Source organism: Aphelocoma coerulescens, chromosome 3, assembly GCF_041296385.1.
Source record: "Aphelocoma coerulescens isolate FSJ_1873_10779 chromosome 3, UR_Acoe_1.0, whole genome shotgun sequence".
Lineage (NCBI taxonomy): Eukaryota > Metazoa > Chordata > Aves > Passeriformes > Corvidae > Aphelocoma > Aphelocoma coerulescens.
Window position 1 is genome coordinate 77,196,074 of NC_091016.1, and position 14,558 is coordinate 77,210,631.

Below are 14,558 nucleotides of genomic sequence, written 5' to 3' on the forward strand. Positions count from 1 at the left end.
GGCCAGGCAGGCCTTGCCCTTGGTGAAGCTGTGATGGCTGTCCCAAATCCCTGTCCTTCACATGCCTTAACACAGTTTTTGGGAGAATCTGTTCCATGATCTTTCCAAGCAGAGAGGAGAGGCTGATAGGTTGGTAGTTCCCAGGACCCTCCTTTCTGTCCTTTTCAGCAATGGGTGCAATGTTTCCCCTTTTCCAGTCACCTGGGGTTTCCCCTGACTGCCATGACTTTTCAAATATCGTGGAGAGTGACTTGGTAACTACATCAGCCAATTCTTTCAGGACTGTGGGATGCATCTCTTCAGGCCTCATAGACTTATGCACTGGACAATTTGAATATTGCAGTTGATTCTAAGTGATTTAGGAGTTCCCCAAAAATACCATTGTGTCAGTAGGTCTTTTTGCTAATAGGTGCCAAAAATAGTCTGGAGCCTAAACCGTGCACACCTCAGTCCATCCTCTCAAATGAAATTCTGAAGTAAAACCTTTCTGCCACTTTCTTTCTGGTGGTCCTGGTTTCATTTGTGTTAGGTCCTTGTGCTGTTGCCATTTGCTACACTCCATGTTTCCACCTTTGCTGAATCTCTTCCATGTGCAGTATCTGCTGAGGAAAGGATTAGCATTCCAATCTAGTCCAAAGAGCTGGAGCAAATAAAAAAATAGTTAGCATTGTCACTAGCTTCTTGATGATCTTTTGACGTGCTTGGAATAGTTTACTTAGGCCATGTAGATAAGCAAATAACCTACCAGGTAGTGCATGGAGTTTGAGTGTGTAACAAACACAAACAACTGATTGTACTTCTGATTAAAGGCAATGAGACAGTATCATTGTGAAATGAGAGTGAGATTCAAAAAGGTGATTTCATGTGAAAAAAAGATCGTGTGTGCATTCCAGCAGAATTTTATATTTTGGACGTGAAAATATTAAATTTGTTTTGTATACTTACTAGATGTTGTCTATGGCTTGTTGTCATTGCTAAGCCAAACAGCATAGCAATACGACATCTTTTTCATGCTGGGAGAGGAAGTAGATTAATTTAGAAGAAATAAATTGCATGAAACTATAAGAAAAATTTTAAGGATTTCCAGCATGTAACACACTGGAGAGAGCTTGCTTTGTGTAGCTTGTAGGGTATATATGAGTGTACATAATGTGTTTTCTTAAGGATGCACATAATGCATTTTATTTGGTTTTCTCATGAATTGAAAAACAGGTCTCTAGTGCTATATATTGTAATCTTTCAGTTTGGAGTTTATTTGGTTGGGTTTTATTTATTTTTTTTTAATAATCTTTCAACAGAAATATCTCTGCTCTTATAAAATATTCTAGCCTGTGCCTTCACAGTGCTAATTGTTAATTATATCTTTATGGGTTGTGTGCATTTTTCTTTGTAAAGCTTTCTTGTATGGTCCCAGTGAGCCACTTTACATACGTTAAAAGAGACACATTAGGGGTGGATATGATATGATTCCGGTTTGCATTTGAAAACCTGTATCTGTGGTAAAATTTGCGTTGGGCTTTGAATGGAAGAGTCTGCTCTTATGAATCTGAGAAACATGGCAGGAGTTAAAAGGAGACTGACAGACATGTAGACTAAGCAATGACCTGAACTACAGTTTAATGACTTTTTTTCATTTAATGTAAGCTGCATAGCCCAAGAGCTATCTGTAATCTGAGCTCAGTGAAAGTTTCTTTCACCTTTTTTTCTTTTTTTCTTCTTTTTATTTTGGGTAAAGAGGCAGATTTAGTGAAATCAAAACATTTAAAGAATGTGTTTTGCCAAATCTTTCCTTAACAAATGTAAACATTCCAAAAATTCCCTGTGACTTACTTTGACACATTTTTAAAATTATATGTTGCCAGTTGAGAACTGGAATGATTTCACATTTAAGAAAAACATTTAATTTTATTTATTGTCATTATAGAAAAAATATAGCCTCAAACTCAGACCAAGATGCTCTGATTTTCTGGACTTCAAGGGATTTCACAAGAACTTTTCTTATTTGTTTAATGAAAAAAAAAAAAAAAGATCCAAACAACATTTAAGCTTTTTTATGTGGGAACATCTAGTAAGCCAAAGGAATAATGTTTTCATCCTGCTTGACAACCAATTAACAGTTTCACTTCCCTTTCCTCCACGGGTAGGCATGAAATGTAGGTGTCAGACCAAAAGAGCTCCATCAGAGCTCTCTGCAACATGACCATGGGATAATTGACCTTGAAAGTAAGAGCCTTCGACTAAACAATGACATATCTGTGGAAATCTCAAGCTGCTGAGACAGTTGCAGGCAAGGATGAGCAGATGTAGCAGCAGCTCCTTTTTTTTTCTGGGAAGCCCTTTACTAATGTGAAAATTGGTGACTGAAGATTGAAATGCTGTATTTTTAAAATTTTTTCTTCCTCTTGTGTTCAGTAACTGCTGCTTCTCCCCTCCACCACCTCCCCTGCCCCCCTCCCCAACCAAAAAAAGGAGGGTTAAAGTTATGCTAGGATTCTGTGCCATGGATAAAATCCAGGCCCCTCCTCTGCAACTTCAAAGGGGCTATTTGCAGTGGAATGAGTGTCATTTGGTGGTGGAAGCAGGAAGCTATTTGAGCAAGAGGCACGGCATAAATGAGACAAGAAGGGGGGAGCAGGACCCGAGGACTTGGTGCAGAAGGATTTCCACCTATGAGAGCACGCAGGTTGTTTCAGCTGCTGGGATGCAGGAGGCAACTGCAGGGCACTTGCTGCCATCCTGGGAGGAGAGTCCGCTTCTCTTGGCTCTGTGCCCTCTTGCCCTGCAACCCCCACAAGTGCTGAGCCTGGGCACAAGGGCTGATGTTCCAGTTCAATAGCACACAGAGGACCAGCACACTGAAACTAGGAGTATCCTGAAGTTCCCTTTCTCTTGGGAAAATCTGACTTCACCTCCTGCCCTAGCTCTGATACAATTCTGAAATAAACCACAGAGCCTCACTTGTGCCCTATATAGTTTAATGAGCTGGAAAGAAAAATGCCTTTCCTTCCCCCTGTGAAGTGGAACTGTACTTTCAAAAAGACAAAGGGACCTAATCCTACCACATTCGTTGCTGTATACAAAAAACCTCACTATATAACTTTTCTTCATCCTCACTCTTGTGTTCATGTGCAGTTTTTTTGGGTGTAACTTATCAAAGTTTTGTTTGCCTTATATTCCTTCAGGCCTCGTTTGGATACAATGCATACTTGCCTTACTTCAGTTCCTGTAGACAGTGATGTATTTGATCTGCTGGCCTGAGATATGCATTTCTTTCAGAAACCCTAATGTAAACACTGGAAGTAGTTTATAGCTGTGAATCAGCATCCAATCACCATGATGATTTAAGGCTATGAAGAAGTGACGTAAAAAAAAATGCCTTGCTCTCCAACTCAGAGTCTTAAGGTGGTTCTCTGTTCCATTCTTGATGCTACGATTGGAAAAACTATAAAAAAAGAACTTCTGGATTTCTTCTTTTATTTTTCTTCTCTTCTGCTTTCCTTTTTTTTTTCAGTTTCAAGCACAAGGAAATATTTTTCTTCTGTGCTTTTTGTCTGCCTAGCATATTTGGAGCTGAAAAAGTGTCTTGCTGACAGGATTTAATATGAGGAAGTTTTGCAATATGCTTTACAGCTGGTGTAAAACTTCTTGGTGAGTGTCAGAAGGTAACTGCTGTGACAAACTAGTTAGGTATTGCTGGGCATATTATTTGAACAAGATGCTTTCCCCTCAAACAAACCCTTTATTTGGTACAGGGTTCTCTCAAGACATCCACCCTAATTGTTAAAATCTACCATTTAACCAACAAAGTTGGTTTACACACACTTTAAAGAAGTGGCAGAGACAATCCTTGAGAATAACATTCTGTTTCCATTGGTCACCTGCAAATAAAAGGTAATTAATTGTTTCTTTTTGTTTTTCAAATGAATTTGTCCTAAAAGTCTGAAATAGTTAAGAGTGACACTGGGCAATTAGAAAAAAAAGGATGTTGTGTTTTGATTTGTTTTCAAAAGGATTTGAAGAGCAAAACCTGCTTTTGAACATCCTGTTAGCACATTTCACTGTAGTTGGCAGTTTGTCAAAGATTAAAAAATATGTTTGTTTTAGCTGGCAAAGCTGCTTAGTGTGTTGGCCTGAGCAGAGTTCTGAGCATCTGGATACCTGGAGTTTATTCCCAGCTCTGTCACTGCTTTGTTGAGTGACTCTGAGCAAGCACCTCTTTGCCTCTTTGCTGCCTGCTTCCCTCCCATGTAGTTTCTTACGTCTAGTCAGCTGGTGAACACTTGGAGCAGAAACTTTCAAGAGATTTTTATCTGTACAGCACCTAGCACAGCTGACTCCTATCTCATTTAGGATCTGCAGGTGCTTCAGTCATGCAAGCAGTAGCAGCAAAATTAATAATGTCTAATAAAGTCTTGTTTCACTGTGTTTATGAGAAGAGAATGGAAATGTTTCCTTTTTTTTTTTTTTTTTTTTTTTTTTGTGTTCTCAGAGTCTTTCAAAGACTGGAAAAGACAAATCTCTGGTTATCTAGGATGTAGTCAGGGAACACCTTTCCTGTGACTCTCACTGTGTGTCCTTGTAGTCACCAGAGTCAAAACAGAAGAAAGTGTTGTTTTTTCACCCTCTTAGACAGGAGAGGAGTCGAGTAAAGCCAGGGGCAGAGCTGAAGAATAATCAGTAAAAAATAGTAAATAGCTAGTGATTGTTTTAGTTTCTCTGTAGCTCTTGGAACTCCTATAGCTGCTCCTGGATGTACATGACTAAGCAGTTCCTTGTGCACTTCTGAGCAGCAAACTGCTACTAGTATGGAAAAGTTAGACAAACCCCCAAACTCATGAGTCACTGCTAATATTATGCACATAATCAATAAGGTCCTTGCAGGTTATAGCCAGCACATTATTTTCTTTACTTGCCTATCCTCAAACGGGTTTTGAGCTCTTCACATATGCTGTTTTGACAACAGTTTCACTGCATTGACCGAAGCCAATTTGCTCCTTCACATGGGTATGAAGGAAAGTCAAACCAGGCCGGGAGCTGAGCTTGTGGATGCAATTATAAGTGATCAGCAGTGTTTTCCTAATCTACTTTTTTTTGTTGCTCTTTTGAGTACTACAAGCATTTGAGTCTCACTGCATGGTCAGTGCTGTCAGATGAATGTATTCACCTCCAGTGTGGTGTCCTTGTGGCAGTGCTAAGCCCAGGTTAGCACTTCCTACGACACGCTGACTTTGCTGGCCAGCAATTTTATACTTCTGCAGCTCAGAGTGAGGGTGAATGTGAAAAATGGATGGCCCTTCACAAGAATGAAAGCTGTTTTATGACCTGAACTAAATCCTGAAAACTTGGAAGATTATTTCCTCAGTTCATCCTGAGCATGTGTTTTTCTGAGCTACAGACTTAATTCAGATACCGAAATAAGCAATTAGTGCTTCAAAAGTGTTATGTTGTTAATGATTCCAACAGGATTTTCTGGTTCACTATTTCAAATTAAACGATAAGGGCTTGGAAAGCTAACTCTAGGCAATTATTCCAGAAAATTTTGGACAACATCCTGTAACAATATGAATTATTCAGAATTAACAATCAACTATTCAGTGCAAATTTGGACAATGTGTAGTAAACAAGATATGAGATCACACATGGAAAGAGAACCAAAGGATAATATTTGTAAAAATATTCTTAAATGTTCTTAAATCTATATTAACAGAAGTAAATGAAATCTGGACAGCTAATGTTTTCTTATGTTTGCTCCACTTTATTCTGCAGTTTTAGTATTTTTTCAGTTTTGGCTTTTTACAATAAAATGTACACTGGTCCTTTGTTATACTGCATTATAAATTAAATATTACATTACAAAATATATTTAGAAAAAAAGTTAAAATTAAAATGGAGTAGTCAACCAACTGTAGTCTTCTGTGACATGTTAGCCTTGCTTTTACATGCTTGGTCACTTGCAGTCTATTTTACTAATTCAAAGAATTTACAACATGTTTCTCAGCCATTTCCAGGAATTTGAAAGAGCTTGTTTGTTTATTCTCACTTCCAACAGGCCTCTTCACAAAATTCTTCAAAATATACCAAAGACTTTTTCTCCCCTGAAACAAAACTTTAGGCACCTAAAAATAACAATCTTTTTTAATGGGCTAATTAGTGCATCAAATTATTTCTCAGGCCCTTTATCTGAGAGTTTGGGTAAAATCCAAATGGAAATGAGCTTGGCCGGTGCATTTTAACCTACATTTGTCCGCCTCACAAAGTCACCACGCGGTTTAGCCCAGTTGGCAGCTCTGGTGCAGAGACAAGCAGGGCTGGCATAGCTGAGATGCTTCAGGAGGGGAGGACTGCAGCACTCTGACAAGACTGTGAACACACACTCTCTCTGCATTTCCTGCTCTGTGCATGCCTCTAGTCCCTGCTCCCACTTCCACCCTGGCAGCAGCATCTGCCAGGATTTGGTTATTTGAGACTTGCAATAAAGCTGATTTTTAGGAAAACAATGAAAGCATCCTAAACATGGACTTGCTGCAAAAATGAGTAACAGCCCACTTCCAAAGCAGAAGAAGGATTCCCAGCTTGGTCCCATTATTTACAGCTTGTGGTGTGGCAAGCCAAGCAGTGCTCAAGCACCTCTCTTGCCCGTGTGGCCACCCCAGGAGGCCATTCCCAGGATGTGCACTCACAGTGTGGCAGTGGTGTGAGCACAGTGACAGATGTGTCCTGTTTGGACTCCTGGTTGTGGGCTCTACTGTGGGCACTGGAGTAAGGGTAGCGATGGTTTGACTGCTTTGGCTGCTTCCCAGGACAGCCCTGATGAGGAGATACAGTATCTCAAGGAACCATCCTGTTACAAAACCATAAAATAAATAAAACAGGATATTTTAGGTTCTGTAGCTATTGCATCACAAAAATGGCTGGAGAAAAGGTTGTGTCTAGAGCCAGCCGTGAAAGAGGGGACTTATGTGAACAAAACAACCTTTTAAAATTCTGCCCTAAGCCACAATTGCATAAACTCTGTGAAATATCAGAGACATTGTAGAAATTCCTCCTTCAGTTACAAATCACTGTGTTTTGTTCACTTTTTTCTGACACCTGATCTCAAGTTCCCTGGGATGTTGTGTCTCTCACTGACAGTCCTTGATAAGCTTGATAACTTGTAACACAATAAAATCAACGAGAAAAAAATAACTGTCAATCTCTCAAGGCCAGGATGAACATCCCTAAAGAATGAGGGGGTGAGGAGGGTAGACACAGCTTTGCAAAGCAGCAAATAAACTTTTGCAGAGCTTTAAAAACAGCTTTTTTTTTTTTTTTCAAGGGATGGAGGTGAATAAAATCAAAGCCTAAAGGCATTAATAAATTATGTCTCATTACTCAAGGGAGGAAAACTGGTCTTGTGCAACTATATTTTCTCAGAAAAAAACTGTAGATAAGTATTAGCTCTTTTATGACTTGTAAAATATTTGGTAGAAAAAAATTTTGCCTCATGTTTTTATTTGTCACTGAAGACCCATAAATATATTAGAACACCTTTTTTTTAGTCAAACCCTGCAGAATTTTGTCATACTCCTAAAAATGTCTTGCAAAGCGCCCATGGAATATGCAGAAACATTTTCATTGACAAAAATCTAGTCAATCCTTCCTATTTATTTTTAGTGGATCCATTTTTCTTCTCACTCTGGAAATGTGCTTCAGGAAGGATACTTAGTCTCATACAAGACAGTGAGAAGATATTCCCAAAAAGCAGAATAAGGAGGGAAATATTTTAATTTACTATAATATAAAATCATTAGTGAGAAATTTTCCAAAGTTCCTTCTGTTTTCCATTAAAATCCCTGAAAAGAATTAAGTGTTCTGTCTTTATATGATAGAATTTGTCACTTCATACTTAGGGCCAGAATATTTGAATAAAAAGTTTATGCTCAAGTAAAAAAATAATACTGACTGATGTATTTCTTTTAATAGCTACCAAGATCATGTAGGTTTAGCAGATTTGGCATACACATTGGAGATGAAAGAAAATTTTTAAAATTATGATTTTAAAAGAACAAAAGTATTTATACCTTTATTTCAATTCAACAAAGGCATAGGAAAACTAATTTTTGAAGGAAGTATTTTCATTATTGTTTAAATTTTTATTAAATTATATTTAAAAAAGCACCTGGAAAATGACATTTCTTGTTCATCAAATTACATCTTCTGGTCAGAAGTCTTGAATTTGGAATAAAACATATTTATCTCTCACTTATACCCAGTCCTTATTTTTCCCTCATGCAACACAGCCAAGACAGCTTGAATTGAAATCCTTGTTCATTTTTCAGTTTCATTAAAAATGTCAGTGTAGGTATTGCAGGGTTTACTTAATTAACACCTCCCACCCAGGACCAACTACCTTTAAAAAGCTTTGTCAGCTACCTACCTTGTCAGTAGGGTGCTTGAAAAAGCTGGATTAAGACAAGGTAGATGTCACAGCTGAGGTGGTCAGGGAGCTGTTACATAAAACATATGGCATATTTTTCCAGATCCTTGACTTTTTACAGTATTCCTCATTCCACACTCCTTACATTTTCTTTGCAGTCAGGATTGTGCAGCAGTGCGGGAGTTATCCCAAGGAAGTGGGGGATGCTTTGCTAGGGGCACAATGGGCTCCTTAGGACAACAGTCAGCTCTCAGTGAAAAAGGTGCCAGGAAGCTCTCTTGTGGCACCCCTTGCAGCCCTATTTTCTGACATTCTGGGACTGTCTCATTAGTATTGTGAATACCTACAAGCAATCACATGTATCCAACACAATTTTGCCTTGAGTGAGAGAATTGCTAGCAAAGCTGAGTCAAGTTATAGCATAGGTACATGTGAGAAGGTTACACATCCAGAGCTGAGAAAGTAGGCAAAGGCCTGCACCAGACTCAAGAAATGCAAATCTCATTAAACTGTGAGATACCTAGTCACTAGTGTATGAGCTAAAAGAAGACTTCTTGGTACATCTAGCCAAAAAATGACAGGACTATTCATGCAACCTTCTGTGCTCTATGGAAATCCAGTATTTCCAGGGCTGTGAAAGTACTGAGAAATAGTTTGTGTAATCTAATGAATTATGGACGATGGCAGTTACCTGGATATTGGGAAGAGGTTCAAAAGTAGGTTGCAGAAATCCCATTAAGATAAAACATGGAAGAAAAGAAGAAGAAAGAAGTAAGACAAATTTCACTGTTTTCATGATGTCAGTCTCTAGGAATGTTAAGCTTCAAGCAAAAGTTAATTGTTTAAAAGACAAACATTTAGAGGAGACAACATAAGAGCTGAACAAATAGATTACTGATCTCCTGGTAATAGCGGCAAGTTTTATAAGCAGGTTTAATAAGGTTTGAGCAGTTATTTTCTATTATTTCAAGAATCAGACTTAAGGTAGAATGTACCTAAAGCATTTGCTTTTTAGAAATTATAGGATCGTTTATAATATTGCAAAGAACAAAACATTCGTGCTATGACTGTGACTGCAATTGTGCAAAACCTGCTACATTTTTATTGTCCTTGTTATAATCCACAGAACTTCACTAAGAGTTCTGCCCTGTTATACTTGTTGTCTGTCAGCAGGGACAGTAAATAACTTAATATCTAAGTAGTTGATAAATATTGCTTTGTTTCCCTTAATAGATGCTTTCTGAAGTGACAGCTGTAATCAAGGAGAAGATTTCTGTCTGGACCTTCACTCTGATAAAATGAGCACTAATAAGGGTGTGGAAATAAGGATGTGATGCCCTTTCACTGGAGCAACATGGACCAGTTAATATCACTGCATATCACATAGAATCATAGAATTAGTTAGGTTGGAGAAGACTTCAGAGATCTTCAAGTCCACCCTACAGCCAAACCTTGTCAACTAGACATGTCACTAAGTGCCACGTTGAGTCTTTCTATAAACACCACCTGGGATGGTCACTCCATCACCTCCCTGGTCAGCCCATTCCAATATCTAATCACCCTTTCTGTGAAGAAATTCCTCCTGATGTCCAAACTAAACCTTTCTTGATGCAGCTTGTAACAGGCCCTTTCAGTCTGTCACTTGTTGCCTGGTAGAAGAGGCTGAACCCCACTGGCATACAACTTCCTTTTGCGCACTTGCAGAGAGTAATAAGGACAACCCATAGCCTCTTTTTCTCCAAGATCCCTCAGACTGGAGAACTCATAGCCCCAATTTCCTCAGCAGCTTCTCGTAGGACTTAGCCTCCAGGCACTTCACCAGATTTGTTGTATATGGTGCTTCATGGTATATGGTACCACTCTCTGCAAAGGTGTCGGCCAATGCAAAAAAGTCGTTAATTGCAGGAGGTACACACAGTGTCAATGGTAGTACCAGAGATTGAAGGGTCAACGGCCATGGTCAAGTATCTAGCAAATACTCGTAGAGAAAATTTCAAAGTTATGGTAAACCTCCACTTTTCACGTCAGACTTACAGTATCTTGTCTATGAGAACACTCCTTTTCTGGTGAGCAAAAAGACTGCAATGTAACCAGCAAATCCTATTTCATACGATGCATTGGCAACAAATCAATTCTATTTGTGACATCTCTTCTCTGCAAAATTTACATATCATCATTTGTCTTTTGTGCTTTAAAAAAATCAAAACTGATGCCAAACCAGAAAGTTATGGCTCCTTATCACCATCTCAGTTTTCTCAGTGCGGAGAAAAGTCATTTACGTTTTATCCACCTTAAATAGTTTTCCATAATCATATTCTTTTAATAAGCCAGTGTTCTTTGTTGTCGTATTGCAAATCCTAATAAAATGGTTTAGCTGAGTTTATTCAAAAATGAATTTGCGACGATGCAAACAAATCTAGTTCACATGCTTCCTTATAATCCTCCTAAGTTCTGTACCTTATGATTTGTACTCCCTAGGGGGCAGATTCTCAGGTGATATACACGGGCAAACTGTTTACTTGAATATGATTTCAGTGACTGATATCAACAGAGGATCCTGCCTATATATTAAGTTGCATTTTCCTTTATTGGTTGCTTACCTGACTCATACTTCCAAGGCAAGGAAGTGATAGCATGTGGCTGAGTTAATTATGCAGCCAGAACAAATGAACTGAAAGTAAATTGATTTAAATTTGATATAAGGTAGAAGTTCTTCACTGTGAGGGTGGTGAGGCACTGGAACAGGTTGCCCAGATAGGCTATGGATGCCCCACCCCTGGCAGTGTTCAAGGCCAGGTTGGATGGGGGTTTGAGAAGCCTGGTCTAGTGGAAGGTGTCCCTGCCCAAGGCAAGGAGGTTGAACTAGATGAGGCCCTTTTCAACTTAAAACATTCTCTGATTGTATACAATTTAAGCTGTAAAATCTGCACTTTGGAAAAGAGCTGCTCACAAAGAGTGCAGCAATGAAGAATGTGTCTTTTGGCAAAGTTCCTTTAGTAAACCAGAAGGGCTGGATTCAAGTCAGGAATTGCTTTTTGGGGGAGGTCCTGTGGTGTCTATTAAGCAGGATACATGACCAAAATGGTCCCTTGTGCCCTCCAAGTCTACTCGACTGTAGTCTGTGAATTAATGAAAATTGTGAATAATTTATGTAGAAGTATTCTTGCAAGAAGGAGAAATCAGCAAGGAATAACTTCTGCAAAACAGAGCTGTAAGCAAGGGTACTGTACACTGGGCTTGCCTGCTCTTCGTCAAAACTGATGGGAGTGGTGAAAATTTCCACCTTTTTGCTGGTGACTGTATGAGGCAGTGCCCTGTTAGGATCAGCACTGCAATTAAAAGGCCCTGTCATATCCACCCTCAAGATTATTTTCAGTTTTGGTTTCCAGTAGCAATCTAAGCTACTGAGTTAAATTCACTTGAAGAAATCAGAATTCATAGTAGACGTTATGACTTTCTCATCATATTCTAGTATTATCTTTGACTTTTTGAGTGGTATGGATTTGGGAGGGGTTTTTTTCTTTTACTTCCCCCCCTCTCCCCGAGTATTTGCTACTTGGCTTTGTTAGGAGATGTGGGAGGTTTAGAGGAAAAGAGAATATTCCAATGTTTGCTTCCCCTGAAGTGTTAATGAACATTAGAAAATTTGCTATATTCTGTAAGCTTTATATGTTCTCACCCTACTGAAATATAGCACAGAGGCCTTGATGATATCACTTATGATGAATTTGGTCTCAGATCATTATCTAAATGTGTTACTCTGCTGCTTTCCAGTCTTACTTGAATAGTAAGTAAGCTGGTTTCCCAACCCACCAAACCCTTCCTAAGTGACTTAGGAGAAAACAATCTTGCTGAGTTTGCTACATTGCTTCAGGGAGGGTAAATTTTATAGAGCAAATTATTTTCTATTGGCCTAGAAAAATCCAGTTGGCAGTATCCAAAAAAGAAAAAAACCCAAGCAAACAAGGACATCTAAAAGCTTGTGCAGGCATCTTTAACAATTTATTAACCTATTCTAACTATATATGAATCTGATTTTAAGTCAAGCTCTACTAATTTGAAAATACAATTTTTTACTTTTAAAAATGATCTGACTCCCATCAATTTGGCATTTGATCTCATTAGCAAGCAATAAGAAGGAAAACTGAAGCTTGTGGGATATCGTACAATTAAGTTATTTCATTTTATTAAGAATGAAGTTACTTGCATATCACATGTCAATGTTTTTGTGATGGAAAGCATGGATTTTGGGGGACTGCAACATACAGATCAAGTCAGTTCCCTAAAAGTAGGAACTGAAACTTTTAAGAAAAAGTGGAAGAAAATCAGAAATTCCCGTGCTATTCAGTGTCATGAAGGCCATATTCTGATTCCTCAAAGTTGCTGGCACCCTTTGGAAGGTTGGGATTCCCTCAGTCTCACACTTACAGTGAATCCAAACAGTGGGGATTGAAAAGGAAGGTGTTTGCAGCACTGTGAGGAGGCCCAGCCTTCTTCCTCTGCTGTGGGAAGGAAGATCACTGGGGAGATAGTGCGGAGGATGAAGCAGTTTGTGGGGGAAGATGTGGATTCAGTGCATACCTCAGCAACCTCTTTCAACAGGAAATGAAAGCTACCCAGATAAGGTGTTGATTGCCTCACTGACACTGCCCTGGGCTGCAGTTATTGCAGCTCAGGCTATGTGCAGACTTGAAGAGGACTTAAAACAAATTAACTGGGAAAAAAATCCCACCACGCATGAAAATCAATCCCTCTTGTACCATTCCTGCCACAACTTGAATCTAGAGTTCACTGATTAATCTTAAAATGTTGATAGCATCACAAACAATCCCAACAACTTCAGGAATTCAGCAGCTTCATACTTTTAACTAGAGAACAGTTGTGGCAAAGACATGCAGAAAACCAGCACCAACTAGGTCCACACGGGAAAAAAAAAAAGCTTAATTGGTCTGTTTTGAAGATGGAGGGTAGGGTTTTTTACTTTTTATATATACCCCTTGTAATGCAGTACTACACTGACTTCACAAGCAATGTTTAAATACCTCAGTACTTTTGGAATTATGGCCCTAAGGAAAAATAAGGAAAAGAAAATCTGAATTTTACCAGCCCCATAACATGATACAGAGAGAAGAAAACCCCAAATAAGAATCAAAATTATGAAAAATATTCCCAGACAGAGCTGTGGTGGCAAAATATAAGTAAAATGTTACAAAGTAAAATAGTGATGGAAAGACAGCGGAGTTCACACAGGCATATTAAACAGTGTTGAGTGATAGGTGATAAAAGATCAAGTTCATGTCTTTTTTATTGCTGCAAGCAGAGAACTTAAGATGATGAATCTGACCAAAAGCATCAAAGAGGGCAAAAAGTCACAGGATAGTGTGAGTCATTTGGAGAGTGAGCTTCAAATGCCTCTCCCTCATCCCCCTTGAGAAAGCCAATTAATAAAACCAAATGAGTTTGTGGAGGTATATACAATATGGAAGATTCTATACAGGTTGAACAAAATAAAGACAAAATATTTTATGTTGGAAGGAGATAAATTTATTTGTAATAAACTCATCATGAGTATGACCCCAAGCTGGGAAAATAATTTTTGTAAAATCACTATGATTATTAGTTTCTGTTATTACAATGTTATGAAACAGCTCTGAGTCTTCAGTCTATATTCTGGGTATAGTTAGAAAGTAAGAGCAATGGGCACATCTCTATTAATATTTTAGTTCAGAGAACATATGAACCTTGGAAGAGCATATTTTCTTTTTCCTCACCTATTGCACTTTGTCTCTCACCATGGAACTGCCTTGGAGACTGTGAAATGGATTCCTTTGGGGTGAAGTGAAACTAAAAGATGTGCTTCTCTAATGACTTTTACTTCTCATCTGAAGTAAAATCCCTGAAGCACCTTTAGCATGGATGTTGGACCCTCAGCAACAAGTCGTTTGCTCTAGAGAGCTACTCTTTCTGGCCCATACCACTTATTGCTCTAGGACCCAATGGAGTGTAGCTCTTTTCACCTAACTTTAGATGTCTTGATGCAGGCAGCTGCAACCATTAAAAGGAAATAATGATTCCAAAGGTGTGATTTATCAATTGGAAAGATATGGTCTCTGCTCAGATGAATCATACTCTAACAGCTACC